Here is a 21,186-nt window from a genome sequence, read left to right as displayed (position 1 = left end):
CACAGTGTTAGATAGACCAGGCAAAGAGAACCAGGTGGCCGATTTTCTTTCTAGACTGCAAAATCCAGGTGAGGTTGTTCCAGTTGAGGATTCTTTTCCGGATGAACAATTATTTGCAATTTCCATAGTCACTCCTTGGTATGCTGATTTGGCTAATTACTTGTCTACAGGAAGGAAACCTCCACACTTCACTGCAAAGGAAAGGAAAAGACTAATCAAACAAAGTGCTAGATATTCATGGCTTAATGGCGATCTATTTTATACTGGTTTTGATATGATCATTAGGAGATGTGTAAGAAATGATGAGGTAATTGACATTTTAAAATCTTGCCATGATGAACCGTGTGGTGGGCATTTTGTAGCGAAGTGGACAGCCTTCAAGGTTCTTACTCTTGGATACTACTGGCCATCCATTTTCAAGGATGCCAAGAAGTATGTAAAGAGTTGTGACAGCTGCCAAAGAATGGGCAGACCAACAGCTACCGATGAGATGCCCCTTCAGCCCCAAGTTCACTTAGAACCATTTGATAAGTGGGCTCTGGACTTTATAGGACCTATTAACCTAGCCTCCAATGGTAAGAAGTACATCTTAGTATGTACTGATTACGTCACAAAGTGGGCAGAAGCAAAAGCACTGGCGAGAGCAACCGAACACACAGTAGTCAATTTCCTTTTTGAGGAGATTTTTGTGAGGTATGGAGTACCAAGGGAAATAGTTACTGATCAAGGTACTCAATTCACCTCAAATCTCATGAAGGACATCACAGACAAGTACCAAATAAAGCATAGGAAAAGTACCCCCTACCATCCACAGGCCAGTGGGCAGGTGGAATCAACAAACAAAACTTTGGAGGGGATCATTACCAAAACTGTTGCAATGAACCAGAAAAATTGGGAAGAAAAGCTCAAAGAGGCACTCTGGGCTTACAGGATTACTTGGAAAGATACCACAGGATTTACACCATACCAATTGGTGTACGGTAAGGAAGTCATGCTTCCTATTGAATTCCAAATCCATACTTTTAAATTGGCTGCAGATTTACAAATTGATTTGGATCAAGCACAAAAAGAGAGAATCCAGCAGTTAAACCAGCTGGATGAGATGAGGCAGCAAGCAGAACAAACCACCATCCTCATGCAAAAACACAGGAAGCAATGGCATGATTCACACATTAAGAAGAAGCACTTCAAGGAAGGTGACTGGGCTTTACTTTTTGATTCAAAATTCAAGGATCATAAAGCCAAGTTCACCACCCATTGGATGGGCCCCTATGAAATTATTCAGGCTTATGACAATGGTTCAGTTAAGCTCAAAACTATTGATGGCGAAGGTCACTCCTTCACAGTCAATGGTCATCGCCTGAAACTGTACAACAAGCCCATCAGCAAGCAAGATTTTCTCCATACACTATCTCAGCAAAGAGAGGTTGAGATACTGCAGCCCTCAGCTGCAGTATCAATGCCTTAGTTTCATTTCCTTTCAATTTCAAAGTCAAAAAGAAAAAATTATAAAAAAAAAAATAAAAAAAAAAAATTATAAAACAAAAACTAAAAATAAAATAAATAAATAATGGGTTAGATGTGAAAACCAGTATCTGGCACAATCTAACCCCGAATTCCTACTTGAAAACCAATTTGTTGGCAGGTATGAATTCTCTTTCTTTTGTTCACTGTTTGATTTCTCAGCTGAACCATGACTTGAGGACAAGTCAAACTTTAGTCGGGGAGAGAGGCATCACCATTCTGTTCTGTTACTTTTATCTCTCCCTTGTAAATTCTTCAAGATTTCTTATTCTATATTTTCACTGTAAATTTCCAACAGCAACTTGTTACCAGCATGCCAGACTTCAATAAATAAGTTGTTTTGTCATGATTTTATTTCAGAGGGACCTGGTTATAAACATTTTGCAGGGGGACATGTTCTGTTCAGACATCTATGCTACCAACACCAGCGGTAATGGGACCTGTTTAAGACATTCAGAAGGGACCTGTTAAAGAAATTGACACCAAGGGCTACTTCAACAGAATTTCATCAAGCTTCTACAAGGATTTGGGCATTAACACTCCATCAAATGCCAAGCTCAGTGAACCTGTAACAATATAAGGAGCTGCATGAACATTTTCCAAACTTTTAAAGGGACGTGTTACATCTTCAAAAAAATTTCTCAAAGGACCTGTGCATTCAATCTTCCTCAGAGGACCTGTTACAACAATCAAAAGAACAGTCAAAAAGGGGATTAGCAACTCAGCATGTCAATACAATAACGACCAACAAAAGAGTAATGTATTTCTATTCTTAAACATTTAATTTCCTAGATTGATTTTTAATGTAACTTTGATGACTGTGAACTGTTATGATTAATTTCAAGGACACCTACATCAATCTCCTATCATCCCTTATCCCACCGATTCTCATCATTCCCATATATCAACCTATTCATATCCCTAAAACCCATTACCAACACATCCACCTTGTCATATATCCTACAGTCATACCAACATCCTCTATACGACCGAATACCAACTGAAAAGGGAACGTGGTGAGTTATGTTTTTAAATACAAAGGAAGAGACAGATGTAAAGCGGCCTATATATATATTTCACTCCACTTAGCCAAATCATAACTTCACCACCCAACGTACCCAATGATCAAAGGGACTACCCAGCATTATAGCCCAGCATTATAGATACGCTACCAGCGCTCTTGTGGTGACATCCATGCAAGCGTACAATACTCCTCTGTTTTTTAAAATGAATGGTTGCGTTGTGAAGTGAGTACAGGGTTATCTCACCATCATTTCCACATTCGATTCCCATAACTTTCAAAGTGAGAATCAGAAGCAAGGAGCGCCGAAGAGAGTATTATCATTTGGGTTGATTTACACAGTGAGAATCAGAAGCAAGGAACGCCGAGGAGATTATTATCATTTGAGTCGATTTACACAGTGAAGATTGAAACCAGTGAGCGCCGAAAGAGGAAGGTATCACCACTCTATTTTTGACTTCCATCACAGTCATATCGACCGGCCGAGCATCATATTGAAGACTGAAGGAAGCGATACACCAGGTAACCAACTCGAAATTTCTTTGTTAAAATTGTAAGAATATAGACAGAGAAGGGTTAGAAGCACGACCCTCTGCCACCACCATGACTAATAGGGTCGAACCGAGTGTGTTCGACAGCTCACAATACCATGAGGATTTCATTGAGATTCTGGAAGAAGGGTGTTCCAAGAGGCTGGTTAGCGCATCCTTGGGATGAAATGGTTTACATCCTTCAAAAATTCATAACATGTGAAGGTAGGTACAGTATTGTTTATCTATACCACATCAAACTACTCCTCCATTTGAAGAAACAATGTGTAATCAGTGTGCCATATTGTCTGCTACAAAGTTTAACCAAGATGGCCAAGACTATCCAGAAGCAGAAGGGGAATGAAGAGAAAAGCCTGTATCATTTTGGCTTAATTAAAATCCTCATTGAACATGAATTGCAAAGAAGAGGGAAACCATGGAAAGAATTCCTAGCTGTCAATCAAATCAGAGATGAGGAAGAAAAAGAAGAAGTGCAAGAGGACTCAGGGTTTATGAGGGACATTGATGAAGAAATTCCAGTATCCAAGGCCAGCAAAGCACCTCTACCTGTGGGCAGCATAAAGACCAGGAACATGCAAAAAGAAGATGCTAAGAGGGCCGAGAAAGACAAAATTTTTACCACTTACTCACGAAGAACAAGGAGGACACCAAAAGCCCAGTTGCAAGAAGACCAGTTTGAATCTCATGCACCTGCACAAATGGATGTTGAGAGTGGTGACCATTCACTACCAGCACCAGAAGTTGACATGGAGGTAGAAAGCAATAACAAACAGGAAAAATGTTCACCACCTCCTATTAAAAGACAGAAGAAATTAGAAAAACAAATTGAAGAATTGAAGGAAGAGCTCATGGAAGCTAACATGTTGGAAAAAGTTATTAAAAGAGAAAATGAAATGCTCAGGGCGCAAAGCAAAGAAACACAGAAGAAAAATTAAAAGTTAAAGGAAAGAATCAGTGAATTGGAGACTGAGCAAACTGAGATTTCTAACTGGGCCACTAAGTGGTACAATCAGAAGAAGATCCTTAAAGAAAAATATAAAAAGTTAAAGCAGGAGCTCAAGGGACAGAAAGATAACCAGGTGAAAAAGAATGTAGACACCTTGCTCAAGGCACCAGAGATCCAGGTAGGGATAGAGTTCAAGGGAAGCACTTCGGGGATAGCATGAGGACATGCTAAATCCTTAAGTCGGGGAGAGATGTTGGTATCATCCCAAGACCCTTTTTCCTTCCTAAAAACATATCATTTATCCATTCCTTTTCATCATATATCCCTTAGAATCCTTGAAAATTGATTATTAATAGTCCTATAGTTATTAAATTGCATAGAAATTGATTTAGGGGTTTTATGTTGAAGAATTAGAAATCTTTCATGAAATGGTTACAGGAAGTACCCACATCCTGTAATGAGCTTATCGTTTGACATGTGGCGCAGCAGTTGGGCTAGAACGAAAGGCATGGACGAAAAGCAGAATGTCCAAACATGGACAAACACCTATCTCCCAGCCGAATCGATCCTCCTATATACGCGGTCAACTCAAGTCAAAGCAGGGCACTCTGGCAGACAAAAGCAGCAACAACAGCTCGTTCCATTTTTATTTAGTTTTTGTTCTTTTTGAAAACACTTAGCATAGAAACATTTTGAAAAGGCTTGATGTAATAAAAGCGGCAACAACCGAATGTACATTCATTGTCGAAATGACATGGCTGTGGATATACATATGTAAATACAGTCCGGTTAATGGTTAATGTTTAATCGTTGAATCGTTCCAGAACAGAGTTTTAAGTTTAATACTAAGACCTATTCACAGTTACGACGTGTGTATCTCTTGCATTGATTTGGTAGCCGGTCGATTATAAGCCAGTGTACCCTTAGGACGCGGACGGGCCCTGCGTTCAATCGGTATACTGTCCATTTATTTCATTCGCATTTCGGTTATCGTATGGTTGCACAGTGGTATTGATTCAATTTCGATTTCAATAGGTTTTATATGGTTTGCATAACAGTTACATAGCTTTCGATTTCCATAGCTTTTGATTTCCATTGAATGTATATGGTTTGCGCTTATGAATGGTTTGCGTTTATGGTTATGCTGAACAGTCATCACTGAGATTTGGAAGTGCGTCCTGTAAGGGATTCGATCCCTGTGTGGCTTGTAAAAGCACCATCATAAACTCTGTTTTTATCTCATAATTCATTTATGATTTCCATATAGTTTGATATAGTGTAAATATCATTGAATGTTGTGTGTTTACTGAACAAGGGTTTTCTGGGTAATATCTTTGTAAGGAGATTAAAATCATTGTTACAGTCATACACAGTGCTTAGGTTTGCACAGTCATACACAGTGCTTAGGTTTAGTGTTTAATTTGGTAAATGCATCTCATGACAAGCATTGTAATCAAGTATATCAGTAGGGTAATCTGAGTGTTTGAATGATAGGCTACATATTCCAGTCTTCCATAAAGAAGCCTTGTAACCTACATCATAATCACTTGGCCAGCAATCCTTTATGTCTATATATTTTAGACCATGCCTCTAAGCTTACACACCTTGGTCGATATTAAATCTAGAGTCTAGCCTAGTACCCTAGCTAGAACACTACACACACCAATGTTGTTAATTGAACCGAAGGCCCCGATGCTTAATATAAAATGATGCACCATGCAGGGTTATTTTTTATACAAATAAAAACCATGGTGTTGTCTGTATATAAGGTGCCCCAATGAAAATTCTATTCGATAGCACCAGACAAGAGTTAAATTAAAAAAAAAAAATGTCAGTCATAAAATTCATTTTCACCATTAATCCAAGTGGATATTGGTGGCCACCTGCCTATTCCACCTAGACCTCCAGTCGGTTTTATAACTTATATTAGATTGAACAATAGATCCATGCAATACATTTAATAATTGATCAATGATATGAACAATAAACTTATCTTTGATGGTACTTTTTTTTCATTGCCTATAATGTGGACACATACACCATGAACAATATTTTTTTGTAACCATCACCTTGAGTGAAGAGAAAGTAATTTGAATAGATAGAATGATTTTAGCCTCTAATATTCCTTAAATCATATATTCAACCTCACTCCTACATGCATATAGATACCTGTGAGTTCTAATGTTAGGTGGTAAATTTCAAGTTGTAAATGAATAGCATGGTCATGATCTCAAACTGGTGGAATACCCTTAAGCGTCTCTCCAAATTCCTTGGAACAATTGTTGTTAAATTTTTTTAGGAAAGGATATATATATTTGAACATCTAGTGAGCACAATTGTGCAATTACACCATGGTGTAAATTTTTGAGTAATTTGGTCATGTTGTTAGAGTTAATCACTTTAGAGGATTTCTCTGGAATGCTTCTAAGATCAATTTCCTTACCTTATGAGGAAAATATCATGAAAATATATTAAAAATCAAGGGCCATTGTTCCCAATGATTGTAACCATTGGAAACCTAATACAACATCAACACCAGCCATTTGGATTACAATCATGGGACTATCCAATAAATACTTCCCCATATTGAACTGAACAATATGGCACTTCTCTAAAGATTTTATGGTACCTCCATCTATAATCATTACTTGAAAGTTTGGTTCTTGAAATACAACACAATTCATAAGTTTTGCTAATTTTTAATTGATGAAGTCATGGGAACTACCCAAATCAATACAAAATATCACCCTTTTAATTTTGATGCTTCCTTCCATCTTGAGGGTTTGTGGAGTACTAATGCTAATTTATTCTTAGAAATATATGAATAGAGTAGTCTCTTCTATATGTAGATCTTATGATGGTCCCAGTTCTTGAACTTCTTCCTCTTCGTGGCCTATATAGAATAATTTCTTTCACCACATGTATCCCCTTTACTATACTTGTTGTTACAAATTAAGCATAGTTCCTTTTCTCTTCTTCCATCCATTTGTTGAGGTCTCAATCTTGTTGATTTAGTGAGTTTAGGAGTGGGAGCATGATTCTCTCTATAGTTTTTAGTGACCAATCTTCTAGTAGCCATATTTTTACTTTAAACATTCGTTGCCAAGCTAAAAACATGCTCAGGGGATTTAGGTCCAAAGAGATGCACTTCATGTTGGATGCTTTCCATTAAAGTTCCCATAAAGAGATCTAGAATGTCATTTACCCTAAGAATTAATTTTTGGAATTATTGAATGTACTTTACAATTGGACCTTTTTGCTAAAGATTTATATTGGCTAAAGAATATATTTCTCTTAATATCCTCACAATGTGTTATCAATTCATTAGTAAAAATGGACCAAGAGACAATGCAATCCTTTTTTCATTTCCAAAGCCATTGATGCCATAAATATTGATAAATTTCTAAATATAAGAATGGAATAGTTATTTTTTGAAAGGTTGACACTTGGTGTAAATTAAAGAATTGCTCCTTTGAAATGAAGTAGGTCCTTTGTGTTGACTTGAAGCCTTGTTGATGTGGATCTTTGAGTGATGAATGATCATGGTTATGAGGTTCAATATTTGTGCTCTCCAAATGTGATAAAATACCCCAATATGTGATTGAGTCTCAACACAATTGTTCTCCTTGTTTATATGATTTCCTTTATCTCCATATCCCTTTTAGGGAGCCTCTGTAAGAGAAATTTTTTGATGGAATTCATATATTTTCTTTTTTTTTGTATCTCTGCCTTATTTTATGCATGGATTTTTGTATTCCTTCCCCATTTTTATTCATGGATTTTTGTATTTTTTATATTTATTCCTTGTTTTCATTTATGGATGTTTTTATTTCTTCCTCATTTTCATGCAATTTCTTTTCCATTTCATTCATATTTTTTTCATTTGATATCCCATTTCCTTTTTAATGTATTTGTTAAAACATGATAATCCACTTGCTTCAACATATTGCCACTCATTTCATCAACCTAGTTCTATAATTGTGTTACCTTGTTTTCTAAGCCTTCACTTTCTTCATAGGTCATGTTTAAGTTTTTATGAGGAAGTACCAACAATATTTCTTGTAGAACCTTTTCCATATTAAAAAAACAGTAATACTCATCTTTATCACACAATTTTAATTAAAAGAAATAGATCTTCCAATCAAAAGTTATGAACTTGTCAGTTATTTACCTTTCAAAACCTAATTTGGAGAATGTCTATACGGTTAACTTTGGTCTTGTTATATCCATGAATTTTGAGCTCTTCTTAAATTTTAGCCTCTAGTACTTTGATATGACTTCAGAAACTCCTAAAAATTTCACAACACTGAAAATTTATAGCAAATGTGCCAAAATGATTTGTTTAAGACTAATTTAAGGACTAGTTAAAAAACCTAAATTCCACTAGTTATATCTCGTAAAATATAAAAGCATTTAAATTTTTGTTTACATGTAATTCTTTACGTCTTCCCAATATTCTAAAAATTGAAAAATTTGAAACTTCACCAAAAGAAAATGATAGCTAAAATTCCAAGATGACTCTTTTAAAATTTATTTCGTCATTAGTCACAAACTCTATCTTCCATAGACTATACATACTAAAGTGAAGTGAACCAAAACATAAATTTTCTACGAGAAATATAATGATATTTCACCTTGTCTCCACACAATTTCACTTTCTAAAACTTGCCAAAAAAAAGGAGTTAGAGAAAAAATTCCATGATGACTCATTTAAAATTGATTTCACAATTAGTCACAAACCTTATCTTCCATAGGGTAAATATTTGAAAGTATAATGAACCATAAATTGAACTTTTATCACTTCTACCTTGATATTTCTCCCCAAGCCACTCAAAATTTCACAATCTAAAACTTCCCAACAAACTATTAAAATAAAATAAATAAACTATAGTGAATATGCCAAGATATATTGAATGGATGGGAAAAACCCTAGGATCATAAGCTTTGATCCCAAATTTTATGAAGCAGACACCTTGAAAATGATAAAAAATCAATGAATAACAATCCGCTTTGAATGTGAAACCTTCTTTTATAATGAAATAATGTACAAGACAAGATGAGATCATCCTCAAATTGGATCTCCATAGTGCGTGTCCATGGAGAGGATACAAAGTGTACAATTTCAATTAAAGGGTCTAGCCAACCATACTAATATAAAAATCAAAATTTAACTCACTATTTAGGACTTTACACAGGGATTCATAAAGGGCTCAATAATTATATTGTAAAATATTCCTACCTCACTTACACTTAGTTGGTTTTAGTTTTGGCACATCATATTTAATTTTTAAGCCTCATATACTTGTGTATTCAAACAAAAGTCTTGATTACAATGCCATTTTAACCTTTAGCCTAATAAATTTATGTTTATAATGGATTTATTATTCTATTTTCACCTCATTTCCCCCATGTTTAGAGAGTGAGAATGGATGTGTGTTTCTTCTCGTCATCTCTCCAATGTATGGATTGTGAGAAATGTCATGTGTTCCTTCTAGAATTCTAGAAATCTTACCTGTAAAGTCCCATCTTCCATAAGTCTTTGGCGATTTTCCAATGTTAAGGTTAAATTCCTTTCTTCTAGAAGATTGATTTTTTCATTCTAGTTAAAGTTCATGAAACATTTATACTATTATGGTTCTGTTGACGAGCCGAAACGTACCGCCAACAACTAAGGGGGTCTCCCCGTTGTGAAGTCCCAATTAGACCTCACACTATTTGGGATAGGAGCCCCATTTGGTATGTGGGCCCGACTGCCACCATGATTGTTTCCATGCTTGGTTATCAAATGATAAAGTGTTAGAGTGGGGACAAGAATGAAATGTTGAGGCACTGAAACAAAATCAGCCCAACATTGACAAATTTCAAAAAGAGGTACAAACAAGCCTCAGCAACAATAAAAAGAAATATGCCACGAGAGGGATCAGTGAGCTAAAACCCAATCAGACATACACTAAATAGGAAATGTGCCATAAGTTAATTGCAAAGTAGTTCCCAATAGGTCATCGACATAGCGAAGAACAAGTAAACATAGATTCGAAAGTAGAACATACATGCAACCACTATGTACCAACCCATAACATATTGCGTGTATGAAAACACACACACAAATATAGTGAAGTATCAGACAAATAATACAACCACCATGAGTAAGCTTTGGAATCAATGCCAAAGATAAATAACATCTTATTAATGTTGCTACAACTTCAAATACAAATCATGCAATTAGTCAAAACCTTGTAGTGGAACATGGGCTGCTCATACCCTTGCCCAATGCCAAAACCTTAGCCCCATTGCCAATCCACTCTACTCACTGCCAAGAGATGAGTGGCTCTATCTCGCAAGCATGAATCATCTATCTATTCCTAGCCTCAACTCAAGTGCCAAAGTCCCCTTATGACTGAGGCACGAGGGAACATTTATAGAGGTCAGGTGACTGTTCACCTATAGTGACCCTTGACCTTCCGTCATGCCCTTTTAGCTACCCTCCCGACTCTTCATCTTCCCCACTTCCTTCTCAAGCCAAAATTATTGTTACATGCCCATATCAATCCTATTGTAGTTGCTGATATAATGGTGGGCGATATTTACATTATGATGATGGAGAGAGAGGGAAGGATGTAGAGGGTTATTAGAAACCCGAGAATTCTTGTTGCCCATATGTCACAATGATGTGAATGCCTGGTCCTGGAACTACCTTGCTCTCTTGCCACTATGATTCGCTCACATTCATCAACCCTTTAGTGATGTGCCTTGGAGTTTATTGAGGGGTTCTTGGAGCTTGCAAGGGACCATCTGGCTTGCTATACAAGCTTCATGATAAACCTTAAATCTTCTGCATAGACAAACATCTTGCGACCTTCCTTCTGCCTTGGAGCTAGCTCAACTTCAATATTTGTTGTTGACCAACATCATGCATTTCTGCAACATCGATCCCTTGAGTCATTTTAGTAGCCAATTTGGCCCAAGTGTTTGTATAAAGGGCAGGTATTTTCCTTTTTTGTTTCAATTCTACAAATGTACACACTTACTAATTAAGCATCAAGAAAATGCACTTTGATGAAATATAGAAATAAATATCACAATTAATAATGAGCAATAATTCTTAGCCTCGAAATTGCTTGTAACATCATGGCCATAAATTTGTACATTGATATGCTCCATGTCTTGGAACTAAGGTGGAATTAGTTGTTACTTTCCTTGAGTGGTTAGATTATTATTGTTATATCACCTTTCATGCACCTTTTCATCCTCAATGCGCATGCTGGGAATCTTTTCTTTGCGTTGTTTTTCAAACATTTGGAAAGGTGTTAAGTAAAATTCCTTTGCCATTTCCATTGAATAACAAAACCCTTTGCAACCTGTGAAACTTGCACTACTTGATCTTTAAATAGTATTTGTGGACACACAATGTATTTATGAAACCCGAGATTAGCGTGATTGCTTCTTGAGACGTGACTCTGCGGCTTGTCTACCCCATAAGAGGTCGCATAGGCTCACTTATTGGAAGTCACGTGTGTAGCAAGGCCTGATTTAGGTATGTGTGCGACCTTTGCGACTTGTGTGACCTCCAAGGGTTGCTAGGTCGCATGACTGGGTGAAATCTTTGCACTGCGACGACTTGGAGGCTATGAATTTGCACTTATGTGGGTCATGAAATGTTAATTTGGCCAGGTCAATTTTAGCTGGAGAGTGTTACGAATTGGGAGTGATATCTACAAACTTGCCCAACCACACTCGAGAACTCTGATGTAGACAGATCAATTTTATCAATGCAGCATCGGTTGTCAAGGGTCCCATCCTCTGTGTCTTTAAACATCGCATATGAGCTTCAATGCACAATGTATTATCAGGTTTCAAGTATCGATGTGCCCATGCAATGAAATAACATTCACACTTTTGTGTAGAGGTCGTTGAAGCTCCACTGACTGCAATGGTCCTTCGAAGGATCACTCTGCAACCCACACACTGCTACTATGCTTACTACATTCGCATTCTGCACCTCCTGTTTGCCTGACTGTATATATGTCACATTCGGACCTTTTTCCTTTAGAAATGTCTCTAGGACATCAACACCAAAATTAAAATATGGAGAAAAGCAAGGAAATTTGTGATTTGATTCACAAGAACTAGAACCAAAGGAGTCATTGACCTTTAATGTTTCCACAACCCGATCTTCAACTTGAGCTCTTGCTATGGAATTACTTGATTCGAAGTCTTCAATATCACAACTTCCATTTGTTATCGTATTAGAGCTTTGATTTGAAGATGGACTCAACTGTCAATGTAAATCACATTCATTCTTTAGTTGTTGTTTAACAATCTATCTCTGCAGATAAATCTCTTATTATTTTCATTGAACTAGTTTGAAATTTTTTGGCAAGAAGCATCGGTGTTTTAATTACATTCATTGGAAGAGCCCGTTTCTTCGATGTATTTCCCATGATCGAACCTTGAGAAGTAGTCGCAAAGTTGCATCTTCGAAAAGGTCGCACTCCTTACAGGCTTGCTTGAGGGTGCGGAGTGTGACTTAGTGACTGGTGAGAGCAAAACACTTCACTTCTGAGCCTGGTCTAGTCGATGTGCCATATCTAAACAATCCTGATCCAGGAAGACGACTTGAGATGAAGCGCATGATTCCATTCTTGTGCGGCCAAGATCCTGCCAGCAACTTTGGAAACGTCGAAAGAGTGTTGAAACGTTTCTTCTTGCTCCCTTAAGGATCTCAGGCGTAGTGTTTTATTTTCGCTGAGTGGTTCCACATGGTTGAAGTCTTGACATCCCTTGATCTAGACATGATGTGACTTCACTGATGGCCTGTGTCGTATGGACAAGGGAAATCATTTATGTGAGCGGTTTTTCCATTGGAGTTTTGAGAACTCATACTAAATATTGCCTTTGTTTTATACAGATCTAGAAGCGTTATTAATGTTCAGTTCCTCTCATCCTTTCTACATATCTGCGGTTCAGTATCCTATGGCAAATGGATCACAACTGAATATGGCCCATTTCTAGCTACCTAGGTTCCTTACCTCAGATCACATGTTTCGAGCAAGTACTCCGTTAATCCTTTCTTTAGTTCCAAACGACGTTTTTTTTGTTCCATGAGAGAGTACTCAATGCGATAATCCTCACTATCATGTTTCTCATTAAGCCACTACTCGGTTCATATGGTATATTAAATCCATCATCTTTATATAATATTAGTGGTGCACCATTAAGGGGAATCTTCAACTAATTCCCTGAAAACAGTGTGTAATGAAAACAAGTTAGCTTCCACTATTGACACTTTCATCTAAGAGGATAAAAAACAACCATTTTCATGTGAGAGAATGAAAGCAAACAAACAATACTAAAAAGTATTTATTCAAGGAGCATGAACCATAAATAATCCAAATTAGGGTGTTATGGGTTGCATGGGTTGAGCGAGTCAAGATTTAATTGGGAGATCAATCTAAACATGGACACATAATCTTAGAAGCATTTGTGAGTATGAATTTTATAAGGTGAGGGTTGATCCATGATGATATTGGGTCCTTGTTCATAATGACATAGGATTCTAAAGATGCATGAGAGGGGGGGAGTAGTTTCATAAACCATAGTGCGATCGAAAGATGCTTTGGCAGCAATGCAATATGTTTTTGTTCTATCACGATGCACATCGTCAAGAAACAAAGTTGGGATCGTCTTAGACTTCGACTGCATTGCCAAACAATGAGTCCTTTCCCACCCTAGTGCAGTCATAGAAATGAGGCCCAACAATGCCAAGATGATGTTATGATGCTCGGTCAGTGATAACACATGTTTGTGGAAATGTAGCTAAAGGATACGATGATGTTAGACAAGGTCATGGTTTTATTCGATCATCAGGGTTTCAGGTGCGTAAGATGGGGACCATAATACACAAACCCAAATCCATTTGGAAGGGATGGGGATGATAGTGAGGCAATGCCATCGAAAAAATGTATTCCCATAAACCCTAGAGGGTGATGATTATTTCAAAGCAGGTTTCTACCTTCAATCACATGCACCTAGGGTTACAAAGATGCTAAGGAAAAGTCACAACCCTCACAAACCCTAATGCACACGCTGAGGTGAAGCATCTGCCAAGAACCTGGGGAAAATGTTCTGAAATGGCTTTCACCATGATATCAAGTGATGCCAATGAGAACGCACCCCTAGATGCATGCGAATTCGGTAACAACAGGGAGGGGGTCACGCTTTTGACAATCTTGGGTTAATCCCAAACCCTAATATTTTCAATCATAATGGAAGCCAACTTGAATGCATGCCTGTTCAAATATGGGACATCTACTAATCGCGATGCATATCATGCGAAGATGAGCTTAAAAATCATGAGAGACTCTTAATGCATCAATGAAGCTATTAACCTTCGAAACCCTAATGCGATCCTAAGGCCTATGTATGAGATAAAGCATGATGTGTTCATGCAATATATGAAGCTTGAGTGGGCGCATCAAAGGGGTCGGATAGGGAAGGTCGTAGGGAGAGTAACCGGTTGAAGGCCTTATCCCAACCCTAGTAACCCGGGGCAAGCGGTGGGATACCCAAAATATTTGGGTGGTGTTGTAGTGGCTACAACAGGTTCCTTTAAAGTAGGAATTCTAGAAAATTTTGGTGCAACAGCTACAATATATCATTTGTATATAATTGACCCCTCTTAGGGGTACTTTAATTAAATTAAATATTTTTTGTTTCTCATGATATTTTGTGGGCTTGCTATAGGTTTCATTACTTGGAGTTTTAATATATTCTTTTATTCCACAACTTTGAATGTTCTTATAAGTCATATACTTAATTAGTTCCTATGCATCATCTATGAAAGAATTAACCTTGTTACTATTTTGATTTTCTTTTTTGTACTTATATCAATATCTTTAACAAATAGGATAACTTTGCTACTTTCGAAGCTTTGATGTCTTGACCAAACAATAGTTCTTGAAAATTGGTTGAAGTTTTATCCTTTATGTTTTTTGGACTATACATAACACGAGGCTCTAGGATGATGACATTATAACTCCACGTATGTGGATTTTGGTGGATGAAGAGGTTTATGTTACTAGATATGGCTCAAAATACAGTTGTGATTCATTTTACTTTCTTAATCTCCTAGATAGTTTTTGTAATTCGAATAGTAGTTGCATGTGTCTTTCTATATTTTGTAGATAAATGAAGGTAGTGTGTGGTTCCTAAAGATGTTGTATTTGTTTCAAATTGAATTCTTTGGCATGCAGTTGTGCATAATGATTAACCCTTTGAGATGTTTCTTTGATATATTTCAACTCTTTGATTTTTTTCCTAGGACATAGTTTGCAGTTTGAACAATCCTTTCTAATCAAGTCCTTTTGAACTGCCATGACTTTAACTAGTCATTGTTTCAAAATAATAATTACATATTGCAATTCAAAATAGGAGAGTGATTTAAGTCCATTTTATTATGAACCTAATCTCCATAATTCAAAATTGATTTTTTCAAAATAATAATTGCATATTGCAACTCAAAATAGGAGAGGGATTTAGGTCCATTTTATTATTTCTAATCTCCATAATTCAAACTTGCATGATCTATAGGAATGTTGAAAAATTTTCTATTATAAATAGGTAAAACTCATCTTTCAAGATCCTTTCTCTGTTCCCTTGTATCTCTTTACTAGCTCCCATTCCTGAGATGGTTAGAATCTTAGTAACATACTTGTCACTACCTGCTCCCAACTCTTTGCGCATACTTCCTATCGACCTCACCACACATTCTTATTCAAGCTGAAGAGGAAAATAGACAACCTATTCGAGTACATGTTCAACTCTTATTGGATAGATCTCTTACCTACTCATATTAAGAGATTGAGCTAATCTTTATTACACACTTCTCCATTGCATTGCAAATTCTTCCTAAACTTGAAAATATAACATAACATAACGTTCGACATTGGAATATCACTAAGTCTGTGTGTATTATATATTACATACACTCTTTAGAGGTTAACCCGCGTGGGCAGTCATACACTAAATGTTTTATGATGAAGGTTATAGACCTTGAGGTCCTCGTGGCATTAGAATACACATGGATATTTGATGGCGTGCTATCCACGTGAAGAGATTTTACGTGGAAGGGGTCCATGAGGAATGATAGAATCCTAGACAAGTGTCTTTTTTAACAGTGACGACATGCTTGTTTAGATCGAAGGTGGGGATTATGACAACACTGTTAGTGTAACTACATACACTCGGTCCCCTTCTGCATTAGTCTCGTTTGCACTTTGCATAGGTTGAGAAGCAAGGTTCGCAACCCATGGATCTTTAGGTAAAATAACAAAGTTTCTTTTCTGCCTTCGAAGTATTATCATGTCAATGTTTTAATAAGAAATGGAGGTTACCTTCTTTCCGAGACTAAATTTTCATACCAGGTTATGAAATCGACCTTCTTGTTTATTTATTCAGTTTCTTTGTTATAATATACATATTCAGTGCATTTGGGTTAAATTATTGTAATTTATGTCTACTAATTTGTAGTTTGGTGTTATATTACAAGATAGGCTCTGACTATCTCCAAGGGTTCCATCGTGGTGTTTGTTCTTTCTCAAAACCTCTAACAGTGTTACCCACCATTCATGGCGTTCCTCTTTGGTAAGTTTTTACTTACCAAAATTCCAATCTGAGATTAAACCCTAGCTTTATTTTCGTCCTAAAAGGGTTATATATATATATATATATAATATTGATATTTTTTCCCATTGCAAAAGGGAAATGGAGTGGAGGTTTACATTTGTCTTCTTAAGGTGAGACTCTAATTATCACAAAATTCTTTAGTGTTCTTGTAAAATAATTTAAATAATTTCAAGCCTGACTAAGTGGTTTCTTTCTTGTTTCCATAGGTTAGTATATGATCCAATTGGGTTTTGTCAATTGGCATTATTTTTGGGTCAATTTCATGCAAAAGTTTCTTACTCATGCTATGACTTTTAGTTACTTATTCAGTGGTACCATTTTATAGGGTTTTTGAGCTCGACTTTGGCTTCTGCTTGATGTCAGCCACATGGAAATTTTTATAGTTGGGGTGTGAAGAAAACCCTTTATCTAGCCATGGTTTATTCAATGATAATTGTCATGTAATCTCTTAAGGGTTTATTAAAAGTTATGGTTGAAGGAAAGGCACCAAAATAGAGCCATGTATATTGATTTATAATTAAGGGTTTTTACCCCTCCTTGTTATTTGATACTCTTATATTATGATATAGGGTTACAACTGACTTGTAGCATGACAATGTAATCATTATTTCTACTTCATGAAGAGTAATTCATATAATTTATTTCTTTTATTGTTCAAGATATAGTAATTGCAACAAGGGCTTTATATTATTGTTCATTTTTGTTTTGTTTTCTGCTCTGTGCATGCATGCCAAGGTATCCCTGTAGACTCTGTACATTTCAATTTTTGTTTAATTATACATACATATTCACATGAATGATATGGTTATTGTTTAGCTTCTTTAAAAAATAAAATGAAAACCACAAGCTTAGGCTAGTGCCCTGGTGGACTCTTGTCATGGATGTCTAATAAGGTTCTTCTTTAGGCCCTATTACTATCTTTCCCAGTACTGCTTGCCTCATGGCCAGTCAAAAAAACTCTAGTCTTTTGGCCTATAGTATGCTAACATGGCCATAAATTTACTTTACTATTTTGCAATAGTTCTCTTCTACAAAATTCTACAATGAACTAAATTTTATGTGATAAAGAAGGTTATTGTATAAATACATTTATTTGTAAATTTCCCTTTTCTATTTCTACCTAGTTAAACCCTTGTTTTAATTAACCCTATCATTCCTATTTTCACATCCAATTATATAGGAAATACCAAGGTTAGCTTTTCTTGACTAGATGTTCCCTTCTCCTATTCCTCCAACAATGGAAAGCTTACTCCATACTTGTATCCATCAATTTCTTGCACATAACATAGAGATACATATACAACAATATATATTTTACACAAAAAATTAGTAGGGTTTGTTCATTCCCTAAATATACTCAGAGGCACTTACAATCATAATAAAGATCCTAATTATTCATTCATAATTTTGGACAGTAAAAGTAACATATTGAACATAAATTTTTCTAGACATTCATATACTTATCTAAATTTTTTTCCTGTAAATAGATCAAAGGCTATCATGTTCCTCCTAACCATGAACTACTTTTCTCAGTAGTTCCCCTTGGGCTCTACTCATCCCTATTAGGAAAAAAACATAGGATCTCTTCTTTAGCTTCACCTCCTTAACCCTTTAGCAACATCCTACTAGTTTCTGAGTTTAGATCCAATGTTTCTCTCCCAATGGTCTTTTCTTTTAAGACCGACTTCCTTTATCTCCCACAGTCCTCTTTACACAACTTTTTCCCATAACATTTTTTTCCAGTCTGGAAATATTTAGTGGTATCTTTCAACCAAAAATTCAATTGTCTGGAAAAATGGAGGATTTTTCTTTTTGTTCCTGCCCCCCTTCTTGGGAATAATTGATTCCAATTGTTTTCCTGACAGTTAGGAGTCTAATCTCACATATGACAGCCCTTAACATATTTTCAAGAATAATAATGCACAACATTTTTTCTTTTCATTAATCAAAATAAATATTTACATTGCCATAACATATTCTTTCCACCACTTGACTTTTTAGTCACATGTCTAATATAAAATCCATAAAAAGAGACAAATTTATTAGGGGTATCACACACATTCTGAGAAAATAATAATGAGGTTGTTCGAGAAAATAAATATAACGTTGTTCAGACTACCCACATGTATACTTACTTAATAGTTCACAAGGCTAAAAAACAATATAACAATATTCATAAAGTTCACAAGGCTAAAAAACAATATAACAATATTCATAGGCATGAAGTCATTACGACAATATTTGTCAGGGCATTATAACTTGTCATATTACTAAGGCAAGTGGAAAAGATAACAACCATTCCACCCAACCAATTAAGATAACCCACATTTAACACACACATATTCAATTATTTGATTAAAAATCGACTTATATAAAATATTGAAAACAAAACAAATTTATTATGATAATAATGTGTAATTCTCAGCTATGACAATATAATATTTTTTTATTTATATAAATTAGAATTTGATGATGATGATGAATGTCCACTAAGACCAATATGGTCTATTGGACCTTAAGAAGGTATGAAATTAGTCGAAATTATTTAACATATTATCTCTATGCTTGAAGAGAAGTGAGAGAAGTGTTCCCACGTCACCATAGTTTTTGTTGCCTTAATATAGGTCAAGAAGGTTGGTAGTGTGACAAATATTTTGAATATTAGAATGAATTTGACTATAATTTGGGCAATCTAAGATAAAGTTCTTTTCATCTTCAACCCTCTCAGTATTACACAAGTAACAAACTCTTTCTTCCATAGCCTTTTGGGAGTATACCAATACCTAGTTTCACTATAAAACTCATGAGAATTACTTCTTATCTTAACAATGTTCATTTTTTTCTAATCAAGATAGTTAAATAATTATGATTTCCAAAATTAAAATTCATCACATCATTAAAATGTATTATTAGTATATTAGAAAATTCATTTTAGAATTTTATCTTTAATACACCTAAAACATATTGATAAATTTTACTTCTATATTCAAAAATTCATTTTTTTTTTGTAGGTAAGCACCCACGGGGGATTTGAACTAGTGACCTATCACAAGGAGCACCTTAACAGTGCACCTATTCACCGTCAATCAAAAACCCATAGACATATTCAAAAATTCATTGTGCTTTTATATTAAAAATTCATTTAAAATTGTGTTGTTTAATTAATTTTTATTTTTTTAATAATTTTGAAAATAAAATAAAATTTATAATATTTAAAATTAATTATATATATTTTAATACTCATTATTAATAAATATTAATATTTTATTTATGTTTCTTTCCATTATTATAAATATCCCCTATTACCAATTTGCTTTTCCCGAAAAAATATCCCTCGAATTGAAATTTAAAATAAAAGTATTATAAAGCTTTAAAATGTTGAATGATTATTTACTTGGACATCAAACCAAATAATGATTTTTTAAAATTAAAATGTGAAAAATCTTTATTACTATTTATTGTTAAAGTGGCTTAACATTTAATATACCAATGTCTCATTCGTGTTGATTAGTAAGCATATCGATGGCTATTTTTAATTTTTATATTTATTATACCAGTGTTATGATATTAAAAAAAAAATTCATCAATCTATTTAGTTGCTTGCAATGAATATTTTTTTTTTAAAGTAGTGTTCAATTTTTTTCTTAAAAAGCTTTTCAATAAAATTATAAAATCATATAACAATTAATTTAATAAAATTATAAGATTCATATAACAATTTAAATAGATAATATTACAAAGTTTCAAATATATCTAACTTTTCGATCAAACTAAACTATATTAATAAACTATAAGATTCATATAACCATTTAAATTGATAATATTATAAGTTTTACATATATCTACTTTATAATTTATATGGATAATATTATAAAAATCAGATATAGTTTCACCTATTCCCCTATTTTGTTTTTATTGATTTCTCATTTTTTAATTTTATTTATTGATTTCTCATTTTTTAATTTTATTTATTTATTTTTAAATAATTAATATTATGTATTTTTATTTTTATTTTTAGAAATTAGCTAATGAATTATATTTTTTTCTAATATAAAATAATTGATTTCAAAAATCTTTTTAATTTATAATTTTGAATTATTTTAAAATTTCATTTTAAAAATGTTCACATAATTTTAGATAAACGGTGCTTAGGTGTTCTGTTAAGGCACTCATTGATGTAAAGTCACCCGTTCAATTCCTTGTCCCAATCGAGGCGATATATTGGATATATTGAAAATGTAATCCTACCAAACTTAAAGAAAAAAAAAATCATTTCAAAAACATTATTTTTAAATGAAACTTTAAAGTAAATTAATATTTCATAAATATATTTTTCAACATTAATCAAATTATATCACCCATGTTTTTAGATTAATCACTAATTTTAATTTTGTATGTTTTTTTTCTTTTTACATTTATGAAAACATTTGAACGTAAAATAAACTTAAAATAAGAACAAA

The sequence above is a fragment of the Pinus tabuliformis genome, chromosome 1_1, assembly GCF_031772625.1.
Source record: "Pinus tabuliformis cultivar Carrire ecotype Pingquan chromosome 1_1, CPIR1, whole genome shotgun sequence".
Lineage (NCBI taxonomy): Eukaryota > Viridiplantae > Streptophyta > Pinopsida > Pinales > Pinaceae > Pinus > Pinus tabuliformis.
Note: the sequence above shows the minus strand (reverse complement) of the source record.